General features: G+C 38.9%; 1 protein-coding gene across 3 annotated transcripts in view; it reads right to left on the bottom strand.

Moving 5' to 3' along the window:
- flrt1a (fibronectin leucine rich transmembrane protein 1a) overlaps positions 1 to 19109 on the bottom strand; it is a 92804-nt gene that overhangs the window by 17034 nt on the left and 56661 nt on the right. For all 3 annotated transcript variants that reach the window (XM_084730815.1, XM_084730814.1, XM_084730813.1), the window contains exon 2: positions 6807 to 7056. The gene's annotated coding sequence lies outside the window, so the exon portion shown is untranslated. The remainder of the gene's footprint in view (positions 1 to 6806; positions 7057 to 19109) is intronic.

The raw sequence follows: 19109 nt of genomic DNA, 5'->3' as shown, positions 1-19109 counted from the left end.
ACAAAAGACTGCTGAAATAAAAAAACTGGAGAGTTTGTGAAATCCTACATCTGAGTGCAGACACTGAGCCAGTTTAGTACAAGTGATTGGTCTGCAGTGCTTTTAGTATCGGCTCTCCTCGCATGGAACCTCAACCAAGGTGATACAACAAAGGAACCAGGTACTATCCATAACTTCTAACAATGTAAAACCAAAAAAAGAATGGTTCCAAACGAGTTGAGTCAAGGTGTACCAAGCAAAGAAAATGAGGCATAAGTGGCTGATGGAGGTGGAGATTATAGGTAGTAAAGACGACATTAAGTAAACTGAAGAACCTCAGTAATCGTCTGCATTTCAGGAACACTGTAGCAAAGCCACTGTCCACTGCTGATTGCACAGCAGAAGTCTCTATTCAGTAAAAAGAAAAGACCAACAGACCTTACCTTAGTATAACTCCAGCTATAAACCCTTAGTAGACAATAATCACTCTATACTACAAAGAAAAGTGAAACAGTTACTGTGTTGAATATAATTAGAGCATGAGGCAACCCTATCTTGTACAATACATTAGTCTCATGTTGTGATAGTACTGAACTACAAACTCAAAACCTACATCCACAGCAGGACTTCCATTACCTACTCACGTCAAGTAAATTCAGCTTTAAGGGATAGTTTAAGGGATAATTTGAAGTGGGGCTGTTTAACATACTTACCAAGAGTCAGGGTATTATCTACAGTTGATCCCAGTTTGAAGAAGCAGAGAGGAGTACCAGCATGGAAACTGAACAATGTACTGCTGTGGACAGGGTCAGCAACAAAACGTATTTTGAGGTCCACCTTAAAAAAAAATCAATATCAATTTAAGCGTACGTGATATTTAGAATATTTTCACTGCTTTGCTTTGCTGTCAGACAGCCTTGCCTAATGGACATCTACAGTTATATAAGCCAAACATCACTCCCGTCAGTAGCTTCCCTGCTGTTGGACCCCTTCTCTTCTTCTCCTAAATGAAGGTTTCAACCAGCATCTACTGTAGCTGTCTGACTATCGATAAGTACCTCATACAACCCCACATCAGATTATCTGAACTGTCCCATTAACTTCAGAGGTTTATCTTTGCTGTAGCTCTAAATCTTCCAGCCTAATATAGTTTTTCACACATGTGAATATTCATGGACACATTTCCATTTGTTCTTGGCCACAACAATATTTCAAAACTAAATTCACATCCTACCACAAATCTACCAAAATAGAAAGCACAAGCAAAATCTTTGCGAATAATTCTGTTATTTCAGTGTTTGGTTGGACTGATCAGAGGCCAGTTTCCATCACATGTTGGTGCCATGTTCTCCCAACCTGCTGCATTACTCATCTCCCTGTCAGCTCGGATCTTCATATCCTCATCGACACCCTCCACACCATAATTTACACATCGAATCCAACACTGTGCTTTCCAAAAACCGAAACATGTTTGTGCATGTCCTCATACACGGACACAGCCTGGACATCTGATGACTCAATTTCAGTCTGGACTGAGTTATCAAATGCATCTCTGTTTTTCAGGTAGAAGAAACGTATTTCTTTCTTTTCTGCTCTCTGTCACAGTTTCTCCACTCATGTACGAGGCTTGTGAGAGCGATGAGGCAGCTGACTGAGACCCAGTTTTCTTTTGCTTCATCATCACACATCCCTCCTTTCACTTAGGTCTGGCCTGTCACCTGTGTGTTATGTTTAATGTCAAATAAATATCCTAAATCATCCACATCGACAGAATTTCAGAATATTTTCATCTTTTCATCTGTGATTTTGTTCTCCTTTTTTTGCATATTTTATGTCTTTACATTCAGTCTGTAGCAGCTTATCTTTTTCTCTAAATCTCTTGTTTTTATGCAACATTTGCTTAATCCCATTTTAAACAGTCTTTATATCATCCAAACATAAATCAAAAGGCAGACAAATACAAGATCTTCCTTTGACGGATTGAAATAACAGATGTTGGCAACGGTTAAAATCCACTTCTGTCTCATAAAATCTCGTCCAAAGCAGAAAGGCAACTTAAAAAATTAATTACAGAGCCATTAAATAAATCTAATTCAAGTAAATGTGAGGAAACGTTTCCTTGAGAGATGGGATTATAGTTGTGATTTAAAAGGCACTATAGTGTGTCCATGCAGGCTTTTGTTAATAATGAAGCAAATGATCTTAGAGCTGTATACGTTTGTCTTTCACCATATGAGAAATCGCGGTGGATAAATAGATACAGGCCGCCTCCAGGGCTCAGAAAAGATCCTTCGCAGTGTACACTTGACTTTGACTTCTCTGCGTGTGTGTGTGGGCTTCTCCTGCATGAAATATCAGCTGTAGGAGTGTTCAGATCTTAAGCAAAAGTTGCTTTGAATCCTGAAACACTTCGCACAGTCGTTCAAAACTCCTCACTGCAGTATGGCTCCACATGATCTCACTTACACCCCTGAAATCTGGTCAAACACATGCAGAACATATTGTATTTTTACTGAGTGAGAAAGTAAAGCGGTCACACTTATTTTTACAGCGCAGTAATAAGACCTTCTGTAACAGGCTGTGCTTTCTTAAAGGGTAATTACAGACACATTACAGCAGAACTGTACCGTATACTAAAGTTAAATCACATATCTGCTACTTCAGACACATCTTCTTTGTCTGGTCCCACAAAATTGTCAGAGACTGAAGCCTTCTTCTTTGATCAAATCACATCATCTTGTCTGCAATGTTATAATAAGTCTGTGTAGTCAATGATAGACAAAATATTCTTCGTTCTCTATAATTGTGGCTTTTATTTGGTAGATCTGGTTCACATTTGGTTTTAGCAAACTAGCAGATATATGGTTTCACTTTAGTTTACTGAATAATTACATTGTAATGTGTCCCTAATTATCCTGTAAGAGAGTCTAAAAACAGTCTAATAATATTAGAATGTTATAAGAATAATATCTCAGTATTTTTAGGCTACTGTGCAATATACAATTTATATCTTGATATACACATTTCCTCTAAAATAACTAAATTCTCAAATAGTGCAAACATACAGCATGATGATCTTATAGGATATGATTCATAACTGTAGACTAAATTACCCAACAGTATATAAAGCAGTTAAAGTGGGCTCAGCCTTAAACATCTACAGAAGTAAAATGCAATATACACGTTACTGTGGCAGTAATATTTAATCCAAAAACATCAGACATAATACTAAAGCAAGGGAGCATTTACAGCACAATGAGTAGGCCTAATGCTACACTTACTTATGACACTTTTAGTAAATTTTGCTATAATACTTAATGTACTTTTACTTTAGTTCAGTTTAGAATGCAGAACTTTTACTTGTAGTTGAGTATTTTGAGTGTGGGGTATTAGTACTAAAATAATGCTAAAGTAATCGACTTGAATTACACACCCACTGTGCCTGTTTTGCTGGCTGAGCCTTCACCTTTAAGGAGGGTGGGTTTGTGGGTAATCTGTGTAACGAAGGTTAGAGGGGTTTGTTGTCAAAGTGAGCTATGAATCAGAAAAAAGATAATTAAAACAGCCTAAAACCAGATATGGTTTTAAACAAATACTTGTTGGCCTGGAAGCTGCGGGTAGAGAAGCAATCACAATCACAATCACACTGATCGATCATGTTTTCTCATGTGATTTTTTGTTTCTGCCACAGTGAACAGTCACAATTACTTGTAGCTGCTAATTAGCTAAGTTACCTCCAAAGAGCACAGGAAGACACTATGGTAACGTTACATAAACAGGGACTTTTTATTTCTTATCTGCTGCAGCAAACAACACACACAGTAACTATTATACTGAGATCTGAACTGATCTACACACTTTATGACTAACTTAAGTAAAGTCCTCAGCAGTGACTAGTGGAGACACTGAAAACTCAAACATGATGATATAATCATCTGTTATATTGCACGTTAATTCATATGGCTTGTAATGTACAGCTGGCTGTATAGTGTCTAATGAAAGTATAACTTCCAACTTATAAAGAACATATTATTTCTAGTTTTTGTGTAATTTAACAGAAAGTACAGCTTGTTATGTCTTACTAGAGTACTGTAAAATAAAGTGTGACCAGTAAATCTATGAAAATCATGTATTAGAACGTTATTTTCTAAATGTCATCTCACCTTTCAAACAGAATTATGGTTCAACCAGTGAAACAGGAGAAGAAATTAACTAAAATCCTGCCCCTGTGAACCAATAAGTGCTGTCTTTGGAATTGAAAAACAAATTAAAGCCTTCATGGTGTCACGAGATACAGTCCATTTTGAAGAATTGACCGATAGCAGCGAGTTAGTATAGTTCATTAATGGGTGCTGGCTCTTAGTGCAACCTTTACTGATTGCTTTGTTTGGCCTCCTGCCCAAAAGGAGAAAATGAGGGGGATAATCGAGCTTTATAGTTCACTGTTTAACCGTTGATAAGTGTTAGTTTGTTTAATGGGTTCATTTATCTCTTATTTAATTACTGCCACCATTTCAGACAGAAGTACAGTCAAGGTGCTCCTGTTTTCATTAGCTTCAAGGTCTCTTCACTTTTAACTTTTCTAGGTGGAGTGTTTGTTTTCAGAAAAAGTGCTAAAAGGATGATAAATAATTTCAGGCACTGAGACTGTTTTCTGACTTCCGAGCACTTACTATTATATTATATTTTGTGCATCTCAGAGATGCAAATCTGGTGCAGACTAATGTTTCTGAGATTTTGCTCCTGTGAAAAAAGGTTCATCGTTTGATTCACATCAGATGGGGCTAAAATAGCCCAAATTCATGCCTCTCATTTATTACCATCACATCTGAGTCACAGCTCTCTGAAAAATAATCCCTGAAAAACCGAGAAGGTTGTCAGACAAAACTTAACACTTTCTAAAGGTGGTTCTAGGATCATAAACAGGCTCCTCCAACCATCTGGATCAACAAATATTCTGTTTGCTGTATGGAAAACAAGTTTTCTTAAACCAAGCTGCAATTATTTGCATTATTTTATAAATTCAAATTTTATTATCTTATTGTATATTTTGTACTTGTATGACTTGTGACAGTAAACATCTTCAATTGTCAATATACCAGTATAGATGATAATAGTATACTGAATTCTGGTCCATGTTATAATATTAAGAAAGGAGTTATGTAATTTGGAGCTACCATCTCTTTTTGGCTTGGAATAATGAGACACAACTAAGAAATGGGTTATAAATCTTTTGTTATTGTGCAGTGGACAGAAAATTCTCTCTTTGAAGACTCTGGAAATGTCTTCAGAACACAGTTAATGGATGTTAATTATCTTTCTGGGGTTTTCAACAGATGCAGACTGGCCATCAGGAAGTTTGGGAAATTTCCCAGTGGGCCAGTCTTGTGAAGGCTGGCCCTTTTTTCCCTAACCCACCATTATGTAGTCCAGCTGGGGAGTGGGGGGGTGCATAGAGCCTCTACAGTGGATAACCAGGGTAGAAACACAGAATAAAACAAAGCTCAATGAATATGATTTATGTAGGAAATAAACAAACAAGAACTTTCTGATGCTTTCATGCTGACCTTTATTTCACTAAAACTCAACTTGAATCCTTTTTTATCAGTTGCCTTCCCTATTATTATTTATGATTGAGAATAATGTTGGGTGGTGGGGGCCTGAACAATTTTTCAGCTTTTGTTGGGGAGCACAGCAGAAAACGTTTGTGAGCCACCGGTGTAGCCTATTTACAGATATTCAATAGGTCATCATAGCTGCTGGTGCATTTAGTCAAGGCTGTTATCAGTTGCCATCACGACTGAAACAGAAAGTATCAAGCACTGGTTGTTGAAACATTGACTGAAAGACAAAATATCTGTGGCTGTCGGTGCAGAGAAGTGCGCTAAAAAAGACCAAAGGAGCAACATGGAAGACCCGAGCGTCCCTATTTGATATACGATTTATGGTTGAAGTGAGTTGTTTACTGACGTTCAGCTCAGGCAGGTTGCCTGCAGGTTACAGGGACGCAGAATTTATAAGAGCGCAAGACAAGCGACATTTTAACTGGACAACAACAAGGAACTGTGAGTCCTGCACTGTAAGATGATCAGCTGTTTATGACTGTCCACTGTCTGTCAATACCCTATTAACATATTGCTCAATTTAACCATTATAATCTACTCTTTCTAAAAGATTATTAATGATTTCTCACGACTCATTAGGAGAACATTCAGCATTAATTTTAACTCTAAATTTTTTGCTCCAGACCAGAATGAAAATTTCAGAAGAGAACATACTGACTGTAGTTTTGCTGTTAAAGAAGTCAGTTTTCAATTTAGCATGTCTCCTTGATCTCTGATGACATATTGGTCATTTTATGTTTTACTACAATTAATATATATGACACATCTCTCCTGTAACCTTCAGAATTCAATGCTAAGAGCCCTGCTGCAGGTTTGACCATTTCCAAGATGTAACTAGTCAGACTCAGTACATTTAGAGATGTTTATGCTAAATTTCTCTTAAGCCTGTTAAAAATGGTCATAAACTTTGAGTGTAAAAAGGTAAATTTGATCATTTTCTTCTAGACTACTCATCAAATCTTTTTTGAAGTATATAATATGTGATAGGGAGCCCAGAAATAAAAATGACTTTTACAGGTGAACATGGTGGCTCTACAAGATTTTAAATAATTCTGACAATAAAAGCAGGCTATTAAGTAAAACTGAAGAAGAAGAAAGAGAATATTTTGATTATACTAGGGTTTGACCACAAAATACAGAGCAAAAGGTATAAACTGTTCAGATATTTCAAATGCACTGACTAAATAAAGAATACATGCTTACTTCTTAAAGTGGGGCTGCCAGGGGAGGAGGTGCTGCAGCACCATTTGCACTTTTCTTCTTCCCAACACGATTCCTTCAAAGTCTGCGAACTGTATCCACTCCAAGTCTCGTCGACATGTAGCCCATAAACTCTGGGAGGCTGATGCGTCTGGGTGTGATCTCCCTTTTTCCCCTTAACAACTCTTTCTTCTGCCTTTTTATGTTGAGTTTGATGTCGATTAGTTGTCACTGCTGGCTTCAGATCTGTTCTCTGTGGAGAAAGAGAGCGACAGAAAAATCATCAGGGAACACAGCTGACCATCAACACCAATCAAATGTCACATTTCTTGATGAAACTGTAATGGAATTACTGATCTTTCTGCATAGCTCTGCCTGCCGTGTGTGGTACTTCATGTCTTTCTGCATATTTATGTTTTTATTACTTTTCTTAATCTACTGTTCGAGGATTAAGTGATTTATTCTTCATTTACCAAAGTTTCAGTGCATTTATTCCAAATAAATCAGATGTGCATTTGCAATGACTGTGACTCCATTTAATCAAAAAATTACAAAAATACTGAATATGCTGTGTTAAGTGGTTTTAATGCCAATTATAAAAATATAAAGTCAGCAAACTTTAAAAACCCATTACTTTACTCTTGATTTTTCCATCAAATTTAATGCTGTGCTCTTTTTTCTGCTAAGTTGATGATTACATCACCACGATAGTAATTTAAGTTGTTAAATCAAACTAAGTTCAAAGAATGGCATCAATCTCAGCTAAAATATGTTGATTTGAAAGATTTCCACCAAAGCAGCCTTACACTTTGGCCTCTCACCTCACAAAGCTATTGTCAACTGCTCTCTCCTCTCATCAAGCTCCCCGCTGAGGATTTTGTCACGTACAAACGAAAATGGTTAATGACATCTGAATCTCCCAACTACCAACCACCAACCAACCACCTCTTTTGTTTTCCCAGACGAGGCCTTGAATCCCTGCCAGCGGCCCCCTCCATACTGATCTCGCTGTCTTCCCTTCACATCGATGCTGATCGGCTCCTTCTCTCACAGCTAACATCGACTGCTGTGTGACACGAGACAGCACGCCATCTTCCTTCTAGTCAGTTCAACTTACTCCGCTTGTCATGAAACCCAACCTCATCTGATCAGACATCTAAAACTACAGAGGAGTATTGCTCCTTTAACATTTATTCTTACATTCTTGAGCTCGGTAAAAAATCTTTTTCCAGAGCAAACAAACTAACAAGAGCCCTTACATCTTTTTCTGCCACATTTTCTGAGACCTCAAAATGCACGCCTTAATAGTTGAGTATCAAAAAGGTATCTGCAAAAGGTATTCATACAGATCAGGGGTTTTCAAACTTTGACTGTGTGGGACAAAATCGAGACAGCTGCACCTCCACTCAGTGTTGCACCATGCTGAATTTATGGAGGCAGATCAGTCTCAACATTAATGCATGCATACAGGATTTACATATGTATTTTAGGATTTATATAAATAACTCTCTCCACAAACATTTTTTTCAATGCACAAAACATAATTACCATTGTATATAAGAGTAAAAAAAATCCTCAAACCCTTTGTCATGTGTGAATTTCACTGCATTAGTGTCTGGGTTTTTTTTTTGTTTGTTTTTTTTGGGGTTTTTTTTTTTAGACTCCCCTGCCGTAGCTTCGTTTTCATAAATACTATTTTTTTCATACAGGAATTATCTGTAGCTAATCAGATGACTCCCTCCATTTCAGCTAATCACATAAACACAGATTCAAGGTCGTCATTTATAGGCCAACAGTTACATTCAGGGTTGCCAGGTCTGCATTTTTTCCCACAGAATTGGGCTACTTTTGAAGTGTTGCCATGTTTTTTTTTGTTTTTTTGTCTGCTGATTGGGTGAAACTATTTATAAACCTATATATAAATACACAATTCTACTATAAGTGAAACAATTTATTTATACCTAAATGTTGCCAAATTGACTCCAGGTAAGCACGTACACACAAGGACCTGGAACACATCACACAAACGTCTACCTAAACACACACAAATATAACGTGCCTGTGCCATCTGGTTTTACTGGCCTTTGGGCTTTTAGGCTGGTTCTGATCTGCCATTGGGCTGCTTTTGTCACACACAACTGGCGAGCCTGGTTACATCCAAGGACATGTTATGCACAATGCACAACACTGTAAAAGAACTTCTCAGCTGTAAAATGTCATTTTCCTTTGTTAGAAGAAAAACCAGCACAAAAGTCCATCATTTTCTACTATCTCCTCTCCGGGAGGCACACCTTACAGTTTGAAAACCTCTGATGCAGACAAATACTTAACTCAGATGTGGATGAAAATCTGCACTTGGAGTTAGAAATGTAATCTTGCCACTGAACTGGAACTGAAACAAATGCAACAGTTGGCAAACATCTACGTGTCGGGCAGACAGCACACCTCATCTGTGATTTAATTCTAGTATACCATCAGTTATACGGTTGAGTTATGATTAAACAATCTTTCATGCCAGATGTCAGTGCAGCATACAAGTGCAGTCAAATCAAACTGACACACAATATGAGCAATATGAGGGCCTGGTTACTACGGTACCTATATGATACTTATATATCAGAGGAAGGAACAACTTAACACACATGTGACAGATAGAAACAAACACATATGAGGAGAGAAACAAATTTTCTATCAGTATAACTGTCATAACTCTCTATGCCTGTAAGGGGAGCCCTTTCTAGTCATTGTCACTAAATCAAATATTGTAGGAAGAGACAGCAGAAGCAGAGATCGTGAGATTCTGTAAAACCTAATTCATCTATGGGTCGTCCATAGGAAATTTTAGTGTACAGTCCACACAAATGTTCAGGACTTTCAAACTAAAAACTTTATTTCACTTGACACAAACACAAATCATGTGTGAGATTTCTTTGATGTCAAATCAACAAGTTCAGATTTTTGAGTTCATCCTACTAAAATTTATAAAGCTGATATACCCTAATTACCACAAAAACAATAAACAACTCACACTTTGTACATTTAGCCTATATTTGGACTGTTGAATTAACTAAAAATGGCTGTAAAAGTACTCAATATTTTCATGTTCATATGACATGTAGTCAATTTCTTGTTCAATAAAATAAGTAATTATACATTATCACAACCAAAGTTGCAGCTGAACACAAAATATTTTCCTGCATTTTCACCAACTTACTTTCTTGTGCACATAATTCAATAAAAATGAGTCAATGCAACATTTATTTTTAGGGTGAAAGTGTGGTAGCAAACTTCCCAGCATGCATAGTGTGAGAGTTAAAACTCTCCTGAGGCCTCTCTTTTCAGTTTGAAACATAAATGATGGAATCGTTCTCTGTGTTTCTGATATTATTCTGATATTTTAAGTAATGGTTGCTTGTTTTCTGAGTAATTCTATAATTTGTTTGTTGGTTCAACATAATTTCAACCTAAGTTAAGTTAACTTACATTTTTAAGTTGAACCAGTTCAAAGTTATTTACTGTACAAATTGGAAGTTTTGTGTGCAAGCTGTAAACAATAAACAAAACTAAACAAATGTTTATTATTTATGTATAGCTGAATGAGCACATTGGAATTTACAGTGTGCAGTAAAAATAAAACACAGTTCAGCTTATTTAAATGAACCTTCTTAAGTCCCGTCCATTTTTGCTTTGTGCTTCATTAACAATTGAGTAGGCTTGGTACTTTGGTCAACTTTCTTCATTTTCTGTAAATACAATGACAGGGTCACGTTTTAAGTTTGCTAATGTTGGCAAAATGCTAGCTAACTAGCTAGCTAATCTACATGAATAATTAGCTTGCTAGTTAACCAGTGTTTTGTTAATATTAGCTATCACTGACTTACTGGAATATATGTTGCTTTTACAGGTCTCCCAGCAGCATCTTTCAACCATCTTCATCTTTTTCTTTTCAACATAGAGAACCTGGCACCTAGCATATACAGGAAACAGGAAGAAGAAAGTTTGCTGGAAGCTTGGCTGTCATTGGAGCATCAGGATGGGTTCATAGTAACTTCCTAAAGTGCATGTTTTTTTTATTTAAGTTACTGGTCTGAAAAGAAAACTTCTGTCTCATTGGTGACTACAAGCCTTCTAACATTAATATATCAATCCATTCAAGAAAGCTGACTGAAATCAAGTATTGTTGAAAGAGTTGCTGCCAGTGATGTCAGCTGCCACCTATCCAGGAAGTGGTCAGTGCTTTTAGAAAACATTTTGTCACAGTTTTCATGAGACATCGTTCTCTTCTCCAAGGCGGTCCAATAAGGACAAACCATCTTCTCTCGCAACAGTAAACCCCTTGGCTCTGTCACCGCAACCCATAATTCCTCCTATCATTGCCATGACACTTAACTGACCTTTTGATTCCCAGCTCTGACACACAGGTTGGATTGCATATCTCCAATTTTCTAGCTGAAATCTCCAATTGGATTCCTGCCAAACACCTCCCGATTGACCTTGACAAGACTGAGCTGCTGTTCTCCTCTCAGGAATCCTGCCCTTAACAAGAGCCGTCAATCACAATGACACCCACACAGTCGCTCCTGCCCGGACCAACGTTTAGTTTGATCTTAGACAACCAACTGCTACAGCTGCTATTGCAGATCTGCTGTGTGTAAAATCTGCTGACTCAGGGGCAGTTGCGTGTGGAAACGCTCTTTGTCTCCCATCTGGACTGCTGCAGCACCGATCTGGCTGAACAACCTGAAAATAACTGCAACAAGACAGTTGTCAGACTAAACTTCACAGTGTACTTGGGCTTGTTCCATATTACTGTAACAAAAAGAATTATATGCAGGTTTCATTTCAGATACTTTTTAAAGTCACTTAGGATATTGTCAAAGAGATGACTTATGTGCAGTCCCCACCTTAACAAATTTACACTACATTTATCCATCAAACATGCTGTACAAGGGAGGCTCTGGGTAATTATTACTCAAATAAGGAATCAAAAGGATTCAAACATCAAACTTCAATTTCAATTGCAATTAAAAGACATCTGTGTAAATTTGCCAGTATTTCCCTGCCACTTTATGCCTCATCTTGTTCTTCAACTCAGTAGAACTGGATAATGAAGGAGAAGCAGATAAAGGACATTCAACATTTTGGGAAATCTGTTTATTTGCTTTCTTGTTACCACGTAGTCATGAGGGTGGTTATCAATCTTCCCATCTAACTCTCAGCAAGATATTTAAGCTAATTAGTTAAACAATTTGGGGAATACACATAATTGCTCTCCTTCCAAGAGTGAGATAAACGTGATGTTACTCTCGTGTCTCAGCGTTAAGGGTGCCATGCCATGGTTCCAAAGGCCCATTATTCTGAAACCCAAACAGTCCCTCTGGGCCAAAAGCCCATTTGTCCCACAGCCTGTTATCCCGGAAACCAACACCCATTGCTCCAAAGGATCATTGATCCAGAAATAACCCTGACCCTAACCCCAATATCTAATAGCTGATATCATATATGTTTGATTTTGTCAGAACAACCAAGATGACAAAAAGACCGCATGCTGTTAAGACAGCTCTGACTGGGTTTTTGATCAACCTACATGTAATAATTCGATTGATGGGAGCATGCACCAAGTGAGGTAAAACTCATGATTTTATTCTGTCATTGGAAACTTGTCTGTAACAGTAAAATTGTTTGAGATGTCATTTGGTGTGAAGCCATAAAGACAGCCTATTAAGGACAAAATTCAGGACCATGAACAAGCTGCCAGGGAGTGTTGGGAGTGTGCATTTTTAGAGCAATGGGTGTTTGTTTTTGGGATAACAGGCTGTCATAAAAAAAGTTTTTCACTCCAGTGACCACCTATTGGGGTTTGGAATAACTAGCCTGCCTCTGTCCGTAAGTTAAATATACATTTACCAACACCTGTAAAACTGACTTGTTTACATGTTCAACCTATACATAAACAGAATAAAAAAAAAATACAATTTGTGATTTTGAGCAGAAGTTCAGTTTAGGAGTCTCACCACCTGAGGGAAGAAGCTGCCCTGTAGTTTGGTGATACAGTAGCAGGGTGAACAGGCCATGGCTGGGACGGGTTTTAGGATCCTTTGGGCAGTTTTAATCACCCACTGCATAGTCTTCTTGTCCTGGGATGTGTGTTTTGCCCTCTTAATTTTCCATAAAACAGTGGTTCCCAATCTTTTTCCAGCGTGCCCCCCTTCAGAAGCCATGTTTGGTGAGCCAAAGACAACTTTCTCCAGTTTGGGAACCACTGCTTAAGAAATACAACAGTTTCTGAGCTTTCTTAACCAGGGTGGAGATGTGTAATGTCCACGACAGGTTCTCTGTAGTGGTGAGTACCAGGATCCTAAAGTTTTTCACCTGCTGAGCCTCCACTTATGCAGACAGGAATATGTATCTTTGCCTTCTTTTTTCTAAAATCAACAGTCAGCTCCTCGGTATTATTGATGTTGAGCAGTAGGCTCTCTCTGCACCACCCAGCAATAATTTACAAAATACACCCTGACTATTTGTAAAGACAGGCCAGATTTTGTGCAACCTGAACAAACACAATAATTCAACATGTTGTAAATGATGAAATGCAAAAAAAAAAAAAAAAAAACACTGAAAAAGGACAGTACTACAAACTACCATACAGTGTAGCAGCCTTAGGGACCCTGACTCCTTTATGTGATGGCAATGTGGAAAAAAGAGGCCACTGCTCAAAAGTGCATATTTTTTCCTCTGAGATTCTGCACTTATATCCTGTTAAGAAAAAAACAACCTTGCAACACTGTTCAAAGCACCATTTCTACACAATGCAAACTTAAGATTCAACCTGCAAGTTGCTCATTAATGTACAAGACATCAAATCTATATCAATCCTCTCAGCTTACTTCCAGGAAGAAAGCACATAGGTGCATTTCCCAAAACATTAACTATTCATTGCAGTCATAATCTGTATGTCATGCTTTGGATACAATCGTATACATTTTGCATACAAAACATCAGGTGTTCATGTTGAGGTTCGGTCTTTGTTACATATCTGTGTTGCTACAGAGCATCACTAAGTTACTGTTTCCATGTGGGTTTAAATAAAACATTCAAATGAGCGTGTGCGTGTTTTCAATTGTTTATACCTCACTGTGATTTAATATAATGATAGACGGCAAAGGTGCAAAACCTGAAGCTGAAATGATTCCACACACACACACACTACTCTCACACACACAGATACCCTGCGATGTGATCAGACTTTCAACGCAGCTGCACATAATGTCTATTCACTGACAGGGCAGCGGTGGTGGTGGTGGTGGTGGTGGTGGAGCAGCGTACATACCGGGACGACAAAGATGACGGATAATTGAGACAAAATGCAGGGCGAAGTCAGATGATTTCACATGAGCAGCCAGCTCGGACCTTTCTTTATCATTGTCCCCAAGTTGTTCTCGCCCTTTCCTATTCACTGCTTTGCTGTTTGACTTCTTTCCTCTGAGGCCCATCTCAATGACAACTGAAAGAGCATTCTCTCTTCCCTCGTTAACTGAGGAGTGCATCAGTCCTAATAAGAAAGCTTTTACACGGTTAATTAAGAGACACTGTAATGCAGTATGTAATGCTCAATTTACTCATCTCATTCTCCCCCTCGTCCTCTTTAATTTCATTCAGAATCAATCTGTCGGACTCTCTCTTCTTCCCTATTATGTGGACTTTTCTACATCCATGCCGTGCTTATGACTGTCCAATTTGCTCGTGCCGGCTCCATTTTGAGCCTTTCCGATGTTTTTTTCTCTTCCACTGCACTCTCTGATCGGCCATTTCTTTTAATTCCCAGCCTTGATGTTGCTAATTCAGGGCAGCGGAGAGGGAGAGAAAGAAGAGAGAGGAGAAAAATAACTGCTGTGAAGAAATAAATGAGCTGTTTTGGGGAGATATTAAGATGATAAAACGCTGGAAATAGGGGGCAGCATTCGCCACTACACAAATATTGGCCAGGTCTGAGCCACGAGGACTTGCCAGTGAAACTAATGTAAACACGGAGGGAATATAGAGTGGAGAGGAAGAAGAGGAGCTGTGAAAATAGAGTGGGATAGTGTTGAAGTGGAAGCGGATGAGTAAATAGACCAAACACACTTTGAGGACAAAGAGGAAAAAGAAGAAGAGGTGTGGACGCTGAGAGAAGGAAAACAAACAGAGCGGACACTCGAGGAGGAGGAAGGCGGGGGGGCAAGCTGAGGTTGCCGTTTTAAAGGTCCGCACGTTTGAACATTAATTAAAAGTTATCCACTGATGAATTGCCCCGTGATGAATTGTTTCCCTTACCATAAAAACTGTGTATGCATCCCAGAGGGATAGAGGCAGGCCACTAAATCTGTCACCCATGTTTTTCATGCTCTCTGCTTCTGACAGTAATGAGCCCGGCCAGTATGATTGGCTGCTCAGCGGCTGATTAAAAGTAGTTTCCTCTAATACATGGATTTACTTTGACATTTCTTATGCAGGGAAACCTAATGGCTTCATAAGAGTAATGAATTATTTTCATTAGCAAGTCCACTCTGAGTTGTTCTTTTGATTAATAAATGAACTGTTTCATCTTTAAAATGTTGGAAAATTGTGGAAAATGCAACAAGGTGACATGCTAAAGGTCCAGTGCGTAAAATTTAAAGGGATTTATAGCACATTATATCAGAAGTTGAATTGATTATTCCTAGGTATATGTTTTCATTAGTTTATAATCACCTGTTTTCATTACCTTAGAATAGACCATTTATATCAACAGAAGGGGCTGCCATATTTCTACAGTAGTCCAGAATGGACAAACCAAACACTTTTTTAGCTTTAGTTATGGCCTTTAGAGAGTGTCATGGCCACTGTAGTTTCTTCTCCATGCTTGGGATGATGGGAGGGTGAGACAAGGTGTTTGCAATCTGCAAGTTCACCACTAGATGCCACTTGGCAACTCATACAGATGCACAAGGAACCCATTAGCAGCTGTAAAAGACATGCTGGGCTTTTGACTAGGGTGGAAGGATGGGTCAAACAACTGTCATTAGAAGTTTTAAGGTACATACATTATGTATGTCCTGTGATTTTCATCTTGTGGCTTCACTTATGTCACATGACATTTGTGAGTAAACATATGTATCTTAACCCAGAACATGATCTTTTACTTAAACCTACACCCAAGTAGTTTTACTGCAACCGTTTCACAACATTAATCACATGTTTGGAAGGTTTTCTGGCTGTGTCTTATACAGCTGCTAAAGGATACCTTGGCATCAGCATGAGAGGCTGAAGGGCGTAACAAAACCACATTGGTAGTTGACAAGCTGGAATGATAAAGTGTTGGTCGTTCTGAGCTTCTAATATTGCTTTGGATGGGTTGACATTGGAGTTATTTGAAAGCCTGGGGTACCACATACAGTCACTAACGGAGGGTACTTAAATGTGCGCCCGTATGAGATGCTGAGGGGCATAACAAAACGTCGATATTTGACAAGCTGGGAATGAGAATGGGTTGCACTAAATCCTACACAATGGTCCTTTAAAGCAGCTACAGCCGATATTTCGATAATAAAAATGTACCAAATGACAATGTGACAACAATGTGATAATTAAAGTTGTCACTTCTAAATGAACCTACAGACAATTATCACCCTGAGTTCATGACAAGATGTGACTTCAGGTTAGTAAATAAGACATGGAGGAGAGGAGGAAAGCTCATGTGGTTGTCTGTGGCTCCTGTTGTGTAACAGGCTGCTGTCTGGCTGTTAGTGTAACCGTCTGCATATGATAGAACGCTGACTTTACTGCTTTATACAACGGGTTTCAACCGTCTACGTGGACGGACAGCAGAACAATAGTCCCATGAATTAATGCAAAAAATAGGGCACAAAATCACAACAACCAAAAACTGTACATTTATCAATCTTGGTTTCAGAACCAAGGGTGCCAATCACGTGGGTGCACCCACTGAAAAGGTTGAGCACCCACATGTAATGAGTCTAATGTGTATTCTATGAGATGATTACCAAGGTATGTGTATTGGTGTTTTTTGCTCAGGTATTGCTATCAGTCACAAAAAAGGACACGCAAGCAACATATTGTTTTGTTGCGGCCAGTTAATATAAACACAAATGCAGACTGTGTGTCGGTATGTGTTGCCTGCTACAATTTCGCAGATGTTAGTAGCCTACATCGTGGTGATTACTAAAGTAATCAGGAGCAAAAACTTAAGTCAGCACCTATGTACAGGACATTGCACATTTGTAAGCTGTGGTAGACAAAACAAATGCCATTTTATTTCAGTTAGACTTTAATTTTGCTGATTTGGTCCAACCAAGTAAAAAACATTAAGTTATTTTTGAGAATTTGGAGCCAGGGAAACTTGGTAAATCAACTATCATCATCTACCTGTCTAACTGTCTGCCAATTAATCATCTGTCCAATGACTAAAGTTGCAACAATTGGTCATTTAATCGATTAGCTGATTGACAGAAAATTAGTCTGTAACTTGATAATCAAATATTTTATGAATTGCTTTAGCATCTTTTAACCCAAAAACAGAAAATGTTTCTTATTTCCAGCTTCTCAAATTTCTGGATGTGATGGTTTTACTCATAGAATAATTTAATAACTTCACCTTAGACTGTGAGAAATTGGATTGCAGGCATTTTTCAATATTTTCAGACATTTTATAGACAAGATGATTAATGAGCTAATCAAGACAATATTAAGCAGATTAATCAATAATGAAAATAATCGTTGGTTGCAACCCTACAATTGACTAATCACTTAATTGATTATTCTTTTCAGCACTTTTTCGTAAAGTCTTTGCTGTTTCCCCTTTAATGCAGCATGCATTTAAAGCAGAATAACTGAAGTAAGCATGAATCAAATTATATTGACAGTGATACTGTACATCTCCCTCGTAGAAAATGCTTTGTCATGCAAACATGTGATGAGGCTCACTCAGAAATGCACAAGGCGAGACCATCACGCATGTCACAAACGTGCAAAAGCCAGCCGCACCGAGGCTGTTATGTGACGCGAAGTGGGAGACAAATTGCAGAGTTGCAGGCCGAAATGGTTCATGGCCTCAGCTGAGTCTGATAAATTCTGTCCGCTGTGGTCCACTAATCACTGCAGCCTGTCACAGACACGCCCCTCTTCCCCAGAGAGCCGACCATCACGCTCCTGATCTGAGGTTCAGCCGCCGGCCGACCCCGATTGTAACGCACGCTGGCGGACACACCCATGATGCGGACCCCTCAAACACACTCAGGCGCGCGCTCTTTATGCATGAATCCACTGATTGTCAAACGGATCACAATCAAAATACAGTCTGAGCTCCCTCTGCTTCTCTCCCTGGTAACAGAACAAAAAAGACTCCTTTTTTCTGCCCCCTGTGTGTTTTTTGCCAGAAAATGCACACTACAGCACAAAAATTTCCATATCTATCATTCTTAATCGTTCCTCTTTTTCCTCCCCCGTCTCCCACAATACACACAAACACACTCGTTTGTAAGCTGCATCAGTGTAATTGAAGCAATGACTGGAAATAAACAGGCAATTTAAGTGCTGGACACCTCACTGCTTTCTCCCTCCACTGCTCTCTGCCACCTCTATGTTTCCTCTTTGTCCCTTCACACAGACACACACACACACATACAGTCTCACATACATTGTGGACTATCTCACAATCGAACAAGGAGGAATAAGGGACAAGGTCAACATGCTGGGGAGAAAAAAATGTGTGAGACGGAGAGGAAATTAGGCAGGATAAGAATAGAGAGGGACAGAGGGCACGCAGAAAACAAAGACTAATCTCACAGATGACTCACGTCTGGATGGCCTGCTTAATGACAAATTTACAGCCACATGAGAGAGACAGAAACAGACCGCCTTATCACCGAGCAAAACTGTATTTTTTTTTATGCCATTTTCTTTTTCTTTTTTCTTTTCTGCTCTGACCACTCTGCTTCTTGTTCGTTCGAAGGCCTGCAGCTCATCGGAGGTGCAGTTCAGAGAGCGCTTTCACCTTCGAAAATGTTTCCTCTGAAAAGTCTCCCCTGTTTGCGTGATGGGTCGCCCTCGCTCGACCACTCAGCCGAGCGGACAGTGTTCCAACCTCCTCCTGCCTGCAGCGAGCTTGGACCAAAAAAAGACAGAAATAGCCTGAGCTGATCCAACCGGCCACGTCAATCTGAGCAGGCTGCAGCACAGAACAACAGACTTTATCTTTTGGCTGTTCTAAAGATCCCTCATGTGTGCAGTCACATGCTCCACTGTGGTGTTTGCATGTGTGCATCTATA

The sequence above is a fragment of the Lutjanus erythropterus genome, chromosome 11 (assembly GCF_056507025.1).
Source record: "Lutjanus erythropterus isolate fLutEry1 chromosome 11, fLutEry1.hap2, whole genome shotgun sequence".
Taxonomy (NCBI): domain Eukaryota; kingdom Metazoa; phylum Chordata; class Actinopteri; order Lutjaniformes; family Lutjanidae; genus Lutjanus; species Lutjanus erythropterus.
Note: the sequence above shows the minus strand (reverse complement) of the source record. Positions and strands in the feature narration are given on the sequence as shown.